The sequence below is a fragment of the Diceros bicornis genome, chromosome 19, assembly GCF_020826845.1.
Source record: "Diceros bicornis minor isolate mBicDic1 chromosome 19, mDicBic1.mat.cur, whole genome shotgun sequence".
Lineage (NCBI taxonomy): Eukaryota > Metazoa > Chordata > Mammalia > Perissodactyla > Rhinocerotidae > Diceros > Diceros bicornis.
In genome coordinates this window covers 40137113-40153025 of record NC_080758.1, presented here as the reverse complement: position 1 = coordinate 40153025, position 15913 = coordinate 40137113, and the positions used below count along the sequence as shown (strand labels likewise).

At 40.0% G+C, this 15913-nt stretch overlaps 1 long non-coding RNA gene across 1 annotated transcript; it reads left to right on the top strand.

Annotated features, from left to right (window-relative positions):
* The first annotated feature begins 2103 nt into the window (after positions 1-2103).
* On the top strand, positions 2104-9654 carry LOC131418679 (uncharacterized). Its single transcript, XR_009222957.1, has 2 exons — positions 2104-6708; positions 8704-9654. It is a non-coding gene; the product is annotated as an uncharacterized LOC131418679 (long non-coding RNA).
* The last annotated feature ends 6259 nt before the right edge of the window (positions 9655-15913 follow it).

The window sequence follows — 15913 nt, the reverse complement described above, 5'->3', positions numbered from 1 at the left end:
CGGAAAATCTCTGCAGTTACAGGAATTTCTGCAGACACAGCGCATGGTGATTTGTTTGTTTTTTCCAATCAGCATATTCACAGCTTCTATCCCTGGCACAGCATCATTGCCCTTTTATTTGCATTTACCCACAGAGTTTATGATGACGATAATAATAATAATAATAATAAAAATCATCATCATCATCATATTTGTTATAACAGATAAGATTAAATCAAGTATTGTCATGTGCCAGTCTGTTTTAAGCGCTTTAAGTTGTTCTTGCCCGATCAGCTGAAGACCACCCGAGACAAGCCTCTAGTCCTACTAAATGAGGTTGTTGACTCATTGCACTGAGGGAGAGCACATGCTGGAGGGAATGTGGTGCATCTTACCAAAGAAAGGAAAACATGCAGTAATTACAGGCTTTTGGAGAAGGGTGGAGGTTACATGAAATTTACCTGAAGCAGCATTTTCATGGGCTCGAGCAAAGCAGGGCTGTGTGTAAGGGGTCAGCATTAAGTCTGTACACAAGGCGGACCCAGGGTTCTGTACTTTGAAATAGTAAAGTTAAGGTAGATGTGAAACATTGGGGCCAGAAGCCCCTTATTTGAAGGTCCACACATGAGTTGTAGATCCAGGCTGTTTTTCTGTGTCAAAGTGACTTAGATTTTCTATATTAGACTAAGATGTTTTTGTGGGAAGCCTCCAGGAGCAGAGATTAGCCAGGCTGACAGCCGGCAAGGAAACAGGACCTCAGTCCTACAACAGCAAGGAACCAGATTCAGCCGACAACCTGAATGAGCTTGGAAACACTCTTCCCCAGAGCCTCTAGTCAGGAGCCCAGCCCTGCCAACACTTTGATTTCAGCCTTGTGAGACCCTTAGCAAAGGAACTCAGTGCGCCCTCCTGGACTTATGACCTACAGAAACTGTGAGATAATAAATGTGTGTTAAAAAAAAGAAGACAAACCAAACCAAACCAAACAAGCAAATAGAATGGGATGTTTCATTCATACAGACATGATTTCAAACACGTTTCTTATAGTCTATGATTTTAGAGAACAGGTTCTCAGTAAGAAACCAGTTGTCACCCAACGGAGAGTGTCTTATGACAATTTACAACTGTAGTGTGTCCTTAGAGGAAGATTGTTTGCTGTTCACTTTGCAGCTGGTTTTATCAGGTCTGTTTTCTAAGCCTAACGAAAGGCCAGGCAGTGTTTTACTTTCTCAGTCCAAATGATTTTTACTTTCTCAGGTAAAAACTTATTTAATCTTCACAACATTCTTACGAAGTAGGTAGTATTATTTTCCCATTTTATAGATGGAGAAACTGAGGCATTGGGAGTGATAAGTTGCCCAAGAGGCAATAAGAAAAGGTCATAAGGAGTGCTACCAGGCTTCCACCCAGGCCTTCCATCTTCAAAACCAAGTGCTTAACCACTATGCTGTACTGCCCTGTGAGCCCTTACAATTAGGCCAATATCTTAGCAAAGGGAAATAGAATTCCTCTTAGAGAAGATAAGTTAGTTTCAAACAGTTCTCAGGCTAGAATATGAGACGTGGGTTAGTGCAGGTGATGGAACAAATAGAGTAATTCAGCAGCTCTGCATTAATAACAGTAAAATCCTAACATATTTACACATTCATTATGTACTAGGGGCTACATATGTGTATTAACTCATTAACTCTAACAAAAACACTGTGAACTAGGGTGATCCCCATTTTATAGACGAGCAAACTGTGGCCCACAGAGGTGAAGTAATTTGCCAAAGTTTGCATGGATTATAAGGGGTAGAACTGGGATCATGCCCCAGCTGGACTGGCCCGGTGGCATAGCAGTTAAGTTTGTGTGCTCTGCTTCGGCGGCCCGAGGTTTGCTGGTTGGGATCCTGGGTGTGGACATATGCACTGCTCATCAAGCCATGCCGAGGCAGCGTCCCACATAGAGCAACTAGAAGGATGTACAACTATGACATACAACTATCTACTGGGGCTTTGGGGAGAAAAAAGGAAAAAAGGAGGAAGATTGGCAACAGATGTTAGCTCAGGGCCACTCTTCCTCAAAAAAAAAAAAAAAGAATTCTTACCTCTATGTGTAGGAAACTCTTACCAAAAAAAAAAAAAAGTCACCAGGTGTCTAATGGAAGGTGTATAATTTGTGGGAGGCTGGAATTAGTAGCCAGAAGGAACTAGAATAACAGAATTTCAGACATTTACATCTTTTTTTGGAGGAGTGAGGAATTTGGAACTTGCCAGAGCATGCAAAGAGGGTTTGAGTCAATCTTATTGAGCTCTTAAGGGGCTGGAAGATTTTAGTTGACACTGATGTTGCATGCCCATTAAGCAGTTTCAGCAAGAACACCTGAAGAGCTGAGTTTAATCAAACCAGTGGCAAGTGATATATTATTAACTGGCAGCTATTTCTGGCACCTCGCATAGTGTCAGGTACATGGTTGTCCCTGAATAAATAATTGTCTTTTGAATAAAAATAATGAATAAATGAATGACTGGTTGTTTTTAAACAACAATAATTACTAGCTAGAAGTCACTGCATTATTTCATTCTGTTGTGCTCATAAATAATCAGAAACTCTTTCCCACTGCCACATTGTTTATATCTTTATCTTGTGACTTAGAGCATAGGCTACAGATGGTAGCTAATGCCTTCTAGTTTGTGACCATGGCACCTAATGCATGTGTCATGACTAAGACCAAAAAGAAGGTGGTACTCAATTCATCAAATTCCACATACTGAGGTTAATTTGGTGAGATAATGCACATCAAATGCAAAGCACAAAGTCTGTCATGGCCAATGTTTATTCTTTTCCTTCCAAAAATTTTGCATTAACCATTTTCTAAAATGAAAAGCTTCTTATAATGCGTCATAACTTTTAAACCCAATTTTGGGTTGAACACATTTTGTTCTATTTTCAGAACATATTAAACTCTTTTTTTCTTTCTTTTGGTGATTTATTTTCATGAGCATTCATTTACCCTGCAAGTATTTACTGAGTGCACATTTCCAGACTGTGATGCAATGGTGGTCTTGAGGGCAGGCAATTGACAACATTCTTCGTTGCAAATAACAGAATCTGCTCTACTAGTTAAGTAATAAAATAAATGTATTCCAAGGTATTAGAGAGCTCACAGCATTATAGAGGACAAGAGAATTAGATATGGAGCCCCCTAAGCAGCACGAATGATGCTTAAATGGTACCACTGGTCACTCTAGGCGAGACCCAAGTGCTGCTACCACCAGGCACCAGTTTTACAGATTTCACCACAGGTGCTCTGTGCAGGGTGCTATTTCCTGACCTCAGCCACTGCTTCATCTGAAATATGAGTTCTTTCTGCTACACTTTGTCACTATAACCAGGAAATGGATTCCATATGGCAACTACTTTCTCTCCCAAATCCAAGTTGAGGATATGTGATTGGTGGAGTTGAGGTCACATGTCCATGTCTTAGTTACAAGGGTGTCTGAAAAAGTAAATAAGTGAATTCTGGCTTCTACCTGAGGGAGGCAGACTTATAATGTAGTGTTGGGGCCCAGGGCAGGCCACCCCCAAATATCCCACAATGGCATATTGATTATTTTGAATTAAAGTTACTTATTCTACTTGAAAATTTGACCCTTCTCTTTCTGTTCCCTCTGAAAGCAGGAAATAAATCTCCCATGTAAAATTACCCTACCTGCACCAGGAGATAGAGACATCCTTATCACCAGAGCTAGGGAATTTAGGGCTAAGAAGGCTGTATAAACAAACCTTGTTGCTTTTACTAATTTACTTCCTCAAGCCTAAATTCTGCTCAATTCCTCACTAATTACATACCCAAACTTAAGTTTCCCTGTCCTAGCAAATCCTCACAAATTTGTTGTTTTTTGTTTGTGTAAAAAGATATATAAAATGCCTGCTTTGTTCATTCTCTGGGCATCAATTTTTATGATCTCCTGTGCTGCATATTAAATTGTTTTTTCTCCTGCTAATCTACTCTTATGTCGCTTTTATTATTAGTCCAGAACTCAAGAAGGGTAGTGAGGGGGATTTCCCCCTCCCTGACAGTGGGAAATTCTGCAAACATAGAAAGGCTGTTCAAAACATGCTAGGTAGCCACACCACATGACATACATCCTCCATGGCCGTGGAATCATGTATGAGCATATGCTGAAGCATATTTTGGAGAAGGCATTATCTCCTCTAAAGGATCTTAGCTTGCTGCTCTGTTTTACTAGCTCTTTCTTGGCCTTGTCTCTTCTTTACTCTTAGAAGTCATTTCTCCCCAGTACTGATTACAGGAAAAGAATGTTTATTCTTATTAGTCATGACAGGAGTTCAACAATTTGTTGAACTCCTAATATGTTATGGGCTATATGCAAGAGAGCTTTACATTTTCTTTAAATTTATTCTTCATAAAACCTTCATAAACCTGTGAGATAGATATTCATCCACCCTTGAATTTTATAGGTGAGGAAACAGGCTCAGAGCAGTTAAGGTGTCTTCCTGGGATCCATGGTGCAATACAGAGTGAATGACAGAGCTGGAATTTGAGCCCAGGCCCCCAGGACTTCAACCCTAGTACTCTTCTTGCCCATTATATTAAATCTTTCTCTTAAGTTCACACAAAATAGTTGATCGATAGACTATGAATTGTCCTCTAGGTTGATTAATTACTTATAGGTAACTAGACTGACATCTCTTTCCTCTACCAATAAATGAGTGAATGGTTCTGAATTCATATAAGAGATTCAAAAATATGAACAAAGTGATTGCCACATGGTGGCACCCCTTCCAGAGAAAAATCCACCTGCAGTGGATTATGTAAACTCTGTAAGTTCTGAATAAAGCAAGCTGGGATTGCTGATCTTGCAAGAAATGCAATGGGGATTCAAGAACAAGTAAGGCTCAGTCTCCACCTGCAGGGGTGCAGAGTCAGACAGGGTCCCAATTAGTTGCTCTGTGGGTCTGGTTTGATCAGTCTCTGGTAACTCTAACTAGTGCCTATCCTTTGACTTATCTCCTAATCTCCCTCACCTTCATCTTCTTATCTACTAACACCAAATAGTGAAATTGCAGCTTTAAGTCTCTTTCCTCTTTCAAACTTCAATGACTCTATAGATTTGCCTACCAACCCACTTATCTCATGAATAAAGGCTTAACACAGGTTCGTGTCTGCACGATGATTACTACATCTACCTTGAGGAGTCACTATGGATACTCAAATGTGTATATTTCTATGGTTTATGCTTTCACCAGAGATGTTGGCTTTTGATAATATTAGCTAAGTCTGATTTCCTGTAAAATTCACATACACTTTTAAAATTCAAAGACTCTTTTATTTCCTAATAGACATGAATGATTTTTATCTTGAAAGAGACATATTGTTATTTTTATAAAAATAGGTTTGAGAAAAATGTAAAACAAACAATATTTTTCCCTCCACAGAACCTACTTTTGTGTGTTTGTGCAGAGACACTCAAACTGTGTTCCATGGCATACCCAGGACATGTGTGAGGGGCTCCCAGGGGATGGGGTAGAGGGAGAGCTGGGGGTACCCACAGAATCACAGCCCTTACCCACTTCCCCAGGACCACTCTGCTTGACCTTGTTCTATGTCGACTTTCATTTGAAAAAAGAATTCCACTGCTCACATGAGTTTGGAAGCCGCTGAGGCAGAGAAGGATTGAGAAACAGCAATTGTTCCTAGTCATGGATGATGTGAAGGGAGTAGGTTAGGATGCACCTTCAGACCTTTTCACACTTGGGTTTCAGTTAGCTTTTTTCCCCCAAGAAACAAATTCTCAGCATCCAACATATCCATATTCGTTTGTCAGTTCAAAATTGTGTTCAAATCAAGTATATATTGCTTGAGCAAATCTGCCATTTTGGATTACTCCCAGGCCATTTTGTCCATGAAAACAAATCCTAGAAACGTCGTTTTCCCCAAATAATTTAGGTGAGGGATTCTTGCAGTAAATTAGGGAGGACTAACATCGTGTGGTACACTCAATTTGCACTCTCGTTTCTGGGAGGTGTCAGAGGTGTTGTGTAAATCTTCCTGGATTTCCTATTTTTCTGGAAATTTCTAATTCAGTTTGTAAAACTTGAGTTTTCCTGTGGCTAAGATTGTCACATTGGGTCTCCAGTTCTTACTCTGCCTTTTTTTACCCCACTTAGCAAAATTTCTTCTGCTCTGTTTCAAAATGGGGAAGGGACTTTAAAAACACCTGCAAGTGTTCCACTGGTTTTTTTCCAACTCCCCTCAGCCTCAATTGCTCTAGGGCTGACACAAATGTCAGCTTCGAGTGGGTAGAATATTCCCTTCTCTGCGTGTGGGTATTTTTTCTCTGTGCCTGGATCTGCCTATGGGTTTGATCTCTCCCAAGCGCTGGAAATGTGTGGTTGACATTATGTTGTGCGTGACTTGCATATAATTGGCCAATATCACGTCTGGCTACACTTGTCACTGATCGCAGGATTCATTTCATTCTTTTCCTACATTTGGAGACTCGGGGATCTCTCTGCTTCCCCCGTACACGCACACAGTAACCAATGACCTTTATTCTTGCCTCCTTTTAATGGTGCTGTGGCCCTGCTCCTCGGAGCCTCAGCGAACCACCAGCTGACAGCTCAGTGGAGAGAGCACAATGACCCCCGAAGCAGAGCTGGACTCATTAGCAGGCTTCTCAGGCCCCTCTGTGCACAGTGGACATCGCAGTAGATGGAGAGGTAGGGTGGGATCAGACGAGTTGGGATCCAAATTATTTCTGAGCTTTGCTCCTGGCAGAAAAATCTCACACCAGACCCCAAGCAGCAGCCTGCAAATTGGCCTTCAGAGCTCTCCTCGGTGGCTCCAGAAAGAACCCAACGCTGCAAGTAAGGCTGGGCTGGATATTCAACTATCCCTGAACCTTGTCTACTGCCACGGACTCCCCGGAGTGAAGGCAGTCCTTCCATGGCCACAGAGACAACCTCAGCCCTGATTGCTCTGCTCAGAGGGACAGGTTGCCATTTGAGCCTTGGAATTTTTTTTTTTTGAGTTACTATTTTTTTTTAATGAGTTACTTTTCAGGCACTCTTTAAATGGTTCTTACTTTTCTTGAGGCTGTGACGGTAGACCCTTCTTTCTTCAGGTATGGAGAGAGGAACAGGGAGGCTCTGTATAACTACTGGAGATTTATATTGGGCCTTTGAAGGTTCATTCATTCATTCCTTCAGTCCTTCATTCATTTAACAAATGTTTATTGAGGGCACACTGTGTGTCAGGAACTGTTCTAGGCACATGGTAGTATTCATCAGCAAACAAAGCAAAGATCCTGTCCTCCTGGCACCTACGTTTGGCTCTTAGGTGTATTAAGGCACATTCAGAAGGAAATACTGACCATCGCCACACTCACACCCTTAGGGCTATGGAAGGCAGGGCCATATCTGCCTAGCTCTGAGTCCAGGATCCACTCATGTTCAGCATGGCACACTGCTGGTATCTCCAGCAGCCCATAGTCCCTCAAGGCTGTGTGGATGGCAGCTACTGTGCCCAGGTTTTGGGCTTCGCTGGGACATCTCTTGTGGCAGACACTTTATGTGTTCACTCCCCTCTAGCACATTTATGGAGGGAAGTCTGGTGCCTGATGCCAGAGTCCCACCTCAGATCTTTATTTTTCTGCTTCAGGGTTTTTTCTGAAGTTGGAAAAGATTGTTCAGCCCTTAGGTGCAGTGTGGACATGGAGTTAATGACCCTCAGCCAACTCTCAATCACCAATAGGAGTTGGTGCATAAATGCTCCAGTTTCCAGCAGAGGGAAACTTTAGAGGCTTGTTCTATGTCCCTGGTTCACAGTTGCCATCACAGTAACAGCTCAATAATGCGCATTTTATTGGCTTTTCTGTCTGCCCTGTCTCGTGCTCTCTGCTCCCTTGCTCCTGCTTCATAGAATTGCCTAACAAATAAATTACACCTGAGCCCACTTCAGACACTGCTTCTGTGGGAACTCAAACAAATACTCCTCTGTCACCTGTCTTCTCAAGGAGACTCATTTGAACGCAACCTAAGGAGTGATGGTGATGATAATAATTGATAATAATAATAATAGCAGCTATAATAATAATAATAGCTGGCCTTACCTATTTGAGGGCTTACAGCCTACCAGGTACTGTTCTAAGCAATGGCATATATTGACATCTTTCATCCTCTCAGCTACTCTGCGATGAGTACCATTGTTACCCTCATTTCACATGTGAGAAAACTGAGGCACAAAGAGATTCCGTAACTTGTCCAAACCGGGATATAATTATCAGCAGACTGTCTCTAGAGTCTACCACCTCGCGCTGTCTCATTTCAAGGAATTACAAGTCCCTAAACTCAAAAGGCTCCGTCTTTTCCAAGTCAACGAATGAGGTTGTGCTGGTGCCAGGAGAGGGGTCTGGAATGTCAATGAGAAAAAGGTGGCAGATTTGTAATTTCATAGATCTATTGATCGATCTATCTCTCTCTCTCTCTCTCTCTCTCTATCAATCATCTATCTATATATCTCCTATTCCACATGCTTTTCTTATAGGTGTGATAATCATTCCTCCCACTGAAAGTTGGGACCATGTTTCCTCCCCTTGATTTGAGAGGGTTGTCACCACAATGGGTGTGGTGGAAGTGATGCTACATGACCTCTGAGGCTGGGTTAGGAAAGGTGATAGGGCTTTCACCTGGCTCGTTCTCTCTCTTTCTCAATAGGAGATTTGGGAACCCTGAACCATTGTGTGAGAAGTCTGACCACCTGAAGCTGCTAAGCTTGTGAGACCTCATGGAGAGGCCACGTAGAAACAAAGAGTTGTCCAGGGAGCCCCACTGCTCCAGCCACACCTATTTGAGATGACCCCAGAGTCAGCCACCAGCTGACTGAGACTTCATGAGAGACCCCGAGACAGAACTTCTCAGCTGAGATGCTCCCAAATTCCTGGCCCACATAAGAGATAATCAATGATTATTTTTGTTTCAAGCCACAAAGTTTTGGGGTGACTTATTATACAACAATTGATAACTAATATAGAAAGTTTCATAGTCAATAATCATTATAGTCTTCTTTATTAATTAGTTTACAACAATTTGATTGTCTAACATTTTTGTAGTACTAGTTCTAACTTTTATTGTGAATTTGATATGTGTCAAGCACTATCCTTAGTGCATTGCATATATTAACTCACTTAACTGTCACAGCAACAATGTTTAATTATCAATGCTACATGTGTAAAAGGAAGCATAGAGAAGTGAAGTAATTTGCTTGATGTCACACAGCTAGTAAGTGATAGATGAGGAATTAAAAAATCAAGGGCCAGCCCTGATGGCCTAGTGGTTAAAGTTCAGCACTCACAGCTTCAGTGGGTCAGGTTTGGTTCCTGGGTGTGGAACCACACTACTTGTCTGTCAGTTGCCGTGCTGTGGCAGCAGCTCACATAGAAGAACTAGAACAACTTACAACTAGGATATACAACCATGCACTGGGACTTTGGGGAGGAAAAAAGAAGAGGAAGATTGGCAACAGATATTAGCTGAGGGAGAATCTTAAAAAAAAAAAAAATCAAGTACATGCATTATTCCATCAAGTCTAAAATCACAAAGTCACACAGAATCATTTTTTGAAAACTGCCAGGACTTTATAATAAAAATGGGATTTGTACACAAGAATATCTGCTTACAAGTACTACCACTTGGAAGGGACAAATTGATGTCAGTGTTCCTCATTTTGGTGACACTTTAAATAAAATAAAAATGAAATTACCCAGGAATTTAGACCAGGATTTGTGTTACAAATGAATGTTTGAATATTTTGAATGAATAAGACTGGCTCCATATTCAGCATGCTGGTGTAAAGATTAAGCCTGTGCAATTCAGAAATGATTACTCAACACACTTAATAACTACAAACATTTGTCTTTGGGACCAAAAAGTTACTCATTATAAGAGATTGAAAGAAAATAACTATTTGCACAGTTTGCAATAACTGTAGTATTTATTGATCATGTAGTATATCCTTTTATAGTCATTTTCTTATTTAATTCTCCCAACAATTTTAGGAGAATCTTCTTACTAATCTCATTTTACAGATGAGGTTAAGTAGCTTGCTCGAGATCCTGGGCAAAGAAGTGGCCAAGCTGCATTTAAATCCAGACCAGAGAGATGCCAAAGCCCCAGAATACAGTCTTTGCTCTCTCCTTCCTAGTGGTAGAAGACAGCTGACTGCACCAACATTTCATGATTATAAATTGAGTTTTCTCATCCACTTCGGGGCTGGTTGAATGGTCTTTACATCCATGGGAAGAGGGAAAGAAAGACATTTTAGGCAGATAATTTATTCCTTTTTCCCTGTTTCTAAGTTTGGTCTTTGTAATCCTTAACAAGGAAACAGATTGCCTTTTCATATTTCTGTCTGCTTACTTAGAATTCTCCTTACCGATTTTCTCCCAACCAACTCCCCATCTATCTGGTTCCTTCAGACCTTTGTTGAAGAGTCAACACATCTGACAGCCTCTCCTGACGCCTCCACATAGCATTGACCGCTCCTTACTTTCAGTTCCCTTCATATAAATCTCTCTCTGTACAATATCAGAATAGCCCATTTTTGTTGATCTTCTCCACCACTAGCCTAGGAGCTTCCTGAAGGTAGAGACTGTGTCTTGTTCTTGCTTCTCTAGTGACTAGCTCCATTTCTAGCACGTAATAGGTGCTTCAAATATAGTAGTGAACTAAATTAATAAATTTGAGCTTTTAAATAAAATGGATTATGCATTATATAGCTTTGTACTCCCATTGCTTAACTATGTCAGGTGCATAGCAAGTGCTCAAAATGTTTGCTAAATGAATTGGTTCAGCAGATTAGAGGTTTTAGCTAGAGTCCTAAGAAGTAGCAGTTTTATGAAAAGCAGTAAGATTAAGTATCCCCAAAATGAATATATTTCTTTTAAAGCAGCTTTAAGAAACCAAATGCTCTTGCATTCTGGAGAGGATAGAGATATTTTCATTTTATACCTAATGAGGAATAAGATGTTCTTTTGACTTTTTCCCCTTTTAAAGCCAATGCATTCACCTACAACACTGGTCTACCAATTATTTGGAAGTGAAATTAAGCTTAGAGCTGTATCCTTTTTTCTCTGGCCTCTATTTCGTATTGAAAGAAAAGAATTTGGATTCCCATGTTCAAATTCCCCAGTTGCTGGAGGCTGAGTATGATGAGGAGACAGCCATGTGGGCCAGCGGAGAATATGTTTACTCAACTTCATTGCCATGACAGTTGGCCATGATAAGTTGGCTGGTTCCAGATGACCCAAGAATGATGCTATTCTATAGCCACAAAGCAAAGGAGTGATCACATTGCCCAATCCTCTCATTTGATAATTGAGGGACATGGAGAACCGGTGGGGGATGGGGGAAAGGATGAAGTTTCTTGCCTATGGTTACACAGTTAGTGGCAGAGTTAGACATAGACATCAGTTCTGTAGATGCTAAGTGTCATTCTCACTATTTTAACACATATTATCATTGTCCATAAACCACTGAATGATTTTACTACAGACTTCTTGGGGATACTGGCTGTGCTTCTCTCCCCTACTATTTTTCTGATATAAAGGCTCAAGCTCTACATATCCTGGGCTCAGTTCATCACAGGTCTACCCAGAACAACAGAACAGGGGTCTCTATCACCTCCAAGCATTGCATAATAGGAAGAACAGGTCTCTTAGGCACCTGCTTCTTTTTTCTTATTAGAGAATTCTCCTGAGGAGAGTTTGAAAGATGGAAGCATAGGAGAATCCTGAGCTCACCTCCTCCCATAGACAAAACAGATGTACAACTACATGTGGAATAATTTCCTCTGAAGGAGATCTAGAAAACGGATCAAAAGAGCCTCCACAACAAGGGGCAACACCAAGAGGGGTGGAAGAGGCAGAGATATGGTCCCACTAGGGAAAAAACCACACCCTAGCTATGGCATTTCATTGTCAGGAGAAATCTCAAAGGTACAGAGCTTTTCCCAGAGAAGCAAGGGATTCGAGCTCTACATTAAGCATCCCAGCCCTGGATCCAGCACAGGAGAGACCAGACCCCAATACATCTGGCTTTGAAAAACAACAGGGAATACACTTGGGAAAACTATAGAACTACAGGGAAAGGAAAACCTGCTCTTGAAGAGCTAATGCGCAGACTCACTTGACCTGGAAATCAGTGCAAAAACACCAGATAGAAAAACACATAGTCCATAAGTGAACGAGATCCACTTACTAAGCTTGGAGCACATCCTGGAGAGGCAGGAGGCAGCTGGGACTCCCCTCAGGGACTGAGACACTGGAAGAAGCCATTTTTGTGACCTCATTCATCTGTGCTGGTGCTGGAGCTGGCAGGTACCACTTTGGAATTCTCCCTCTAGCCTGCTTATCATGCACTGCCAGGCCTCATAACCAGCCACACCAAGGTCCTTCCCCACTCAATAGCACATCTGTTGCAGCCACGTGTGGCTGGTCCTTGCAACCAGCTGGCCTGGGCAAGCCCAGGCTACCAGCAAGCTTGCAGCAGTTGTGGCCCTGCCACAACAGAAAGGCACACTCAGCCCACACAGGGGATACACCTCGAGCATCTGGCACCGGTGACCAGAGGGGAGCATGCTGCTGGACCCCACAGGACATCTCCAGTATAAGACCACTTTTCCAAGATTGGGAAACATAGCTGATCTACCTGATACATAGAAATAAACACAGAGAATTAGGCAAAATGAAGAGACAAAGGAATATGTTCCAAATGAAAGAATGAGACAAATCCTCAGAAAAAGAATTAAGCAAAACACAGATAAACAATCTACCTGATAAAGAATTCAAAGTAATGATCATAAGGAGGCTCACTGAACTTGGGAGAAGAATGGATGAACACAGTGATAAATTCACCAAAGAATTAGAAAATATAAAACAGAATGAATCAGAACTGAAGACTACAATAACTGAAATAAAAAAATCACTAGAGGAAATCAAGGCAGATTAGATGATACAGAAGAACAGATCAGCGATCTGGATGACAGAATAGAGGAAATCACCCAAGCTGAACAGAAAAAAGAAAAAGGAATTTAAAAACATGAAGATAGTGTAAGGGACCTCTGGGACAACATCAAGCAATCTAACATTTGCATTATAGGTGTCTCAGAAAGAGAAGAGAGAGAGAAAGGAGCAGACAACTTATTTGAAGAAATAATAACTGGAAACTTCCCTACCTTGGGGAAGGAAACAGATGTCCAGGTCCAGGAAGCACATAAAGTCCTAAATAAGATGAATCCAAAGAGATCCACACTAAGACACACTACAATTAAAATGTCAAAAATTAAATATAAAGAAAGAATCTTAAAGGCAGCAGGAGAAAACAAGCTATGTATAAGGGAACTCCCATAAGACTGTCAGCTGATCTTTAGCAGAAACCTTACAGGCTAGAAGAGAGTGGCATGCTATATTCGAAATACTGAAAGGAAAAAAACCTACAACCAAGAATACTCTACCCAGCAAGGTTATCATTCAGAATAGAAGGAGAGATAAAGAGTTTTCCAGACAAGCAAAAACTAAAGAAGTTCATTACCATTAAACCAGCCTTACAAGAAATGTTAAAGAGACTTCTTTAAGTGGAAAAGAAAAGGCCACAAATAGAAGTTAGAAAATTATGAAAGAAAAAAAGCTCATTGGTAAAGGCAAACCTATAGTAAAGGTAGTGGTTCAACCACATTTATAAAGCTAGTATTAAGATTAGAAGACAAAAGTAGTAAAATCATCTATATATACAATGAGAAGTTAAGGGATACACAAAATTAAAAGAGGTAATATAGTAAAATATGATATCAAAAACATAAAACATGGGGAAAAGGAGTAAAAGTGTAGGCTTTTAGAATATGTGTGAACTTAAGAGACTATCAACTTAAAATAGACTGCTATATACATAGGTTGTTATATATGAACCTCATGGTAACCAAAAACCAAAAATCTATAATAGATACAAAAAAATAATAAAATAAAGAGACAGGAATCCAAACATAACACTAAAGAAAGTCATCAAATCACAAGATAAGAGAGCCAGAGAAGAAGAAAGGAACAGAAAACTACAAAGACATTCAGAAAACAATTAACAAAATGGCAATAAGTGCACACCTATCAATAATTACTTTAAATGTAAATGGACTAAATGCTTCAATCAAAAGACATAGGGTGGCTGAATGGATAAAAAAAACAAGATCCATATATGTGCTGCCTACAAGAGACACACCTCAGCTCTAAAGGCACTCACAGACTGAAAGTGAAAGGATGGAAAAAATTCCGTGCAAATGGAAATGAATAGAAAACTGGGGGTAGCAATACTTACATCAGACAATATGGACTTTAAAACAAAAACCGTAACAAGAGACAAAGAAGGGCATTATATAATGTTAAAGGGAATGATCCAATAAGAGGATATAACGCTTATAAATATGTATGCACCCAACATGGGAGCACCTAAATATATAAAGCAACTATTAACAGACATAAAAAGAGAAATAGATAGCAACACAATAATAGTAGGGGACTTTAACACTGCACTTACACCAATGGATAGATCATCCAAACAGAAGATCAATAAGGAAATATTAGCTTTAAATGACACACTAGACCAGATGGACTTAATAGATGTATACAGAACATGCTATCCAAAAGCAGCAGAATATACATTCTTTTCAAATACACATGGAATATTCTCCAGGATAGATCACATATAAGGCCACAAAACAAGTCTCAATAAATTTAAGATGATTGAAATCATATCAAGTGGCTTTTCTGACTATAATGATATGAAACTAGAAATCAATTACAAGAAGAAAACTGAAAAAAACACAAACACATGGAGGCTAAATGACATGCTACTAAACAGCCAGTGTGGCAACAAAGAAATCAAAGAGAAAATAAAAAAATACCTTGAGACAAATGAAAATGAAAATACAAAATCTATGGGACACAGCAAAAGCAATTCTAAGAGGGAAGTTCATAGCAATACAGGCCTATCTAAAGAAATGAGAAAAATTTCAAATGAACAATCTAATTTTACACTGAAAGGAACTAGAAAAAGAAGAACTAACAAAGCCCAAAGTTAGTAGAAGGAATGAAATAATAAAGATTAGAGAAGAAATAAATGAAATAGAGACTAAAAAAAAAAAATAGAAAAGATTGATGAAACTAACAGCTGGTTCTTTGAAAAGATAAAGTTGATAAACCTTTAGCCAGACTCATCAAGAAAAAAAGAGCGAGGGCCCAAATAAATTAACTCAGAAATGAAAAAGGAGAAGTTATAAGTGACACCACAGAAATACAAAGGATCATGTGAGATTACTATGACCAATTAATCATATGCCAAAAAATTGGATAACCTATAAGAAATGGATAAATTCCTAGAAACATACAATCTTCCAAAACTGAATCAAGAAGAAGTAGAAAATCTGATCAAACTGATTACTAGTAATAAAATTGAATCAGTAATCAAAAGACTCCAAATAAACAAAAGTCCAGGACCAGACAGCTTCACAGGTTAATTCTACCAAATATTTAAAGAAAAGTTAATACCTATCCTCCTCAAACTATTCCAAAAAATTCAAGAGGAAAGATTGCTCCTAAACTCATTCTATGAGGCCAGCATTATTCTGACACCAAAACCAGAAAAAGTTATATTATAGAAAAGAAAATTATAGGCCAATATCCCTGATGAACATAGATGCAAAAATCCTCAACAAAATATTAGCAAACTGAATTCAACACCACATAAAAAGGATCATACATCGAGGCCGGCCTGGTGGCGCAAGCGGTTAAGTGCGCGCGATCCGCTGCGGCGGCCCGGGGTTCGCTGGTTCGGATCCCGGGCGCGCACCGACGCACTGCTTGGTAAGCCATGCTGTGGCGGC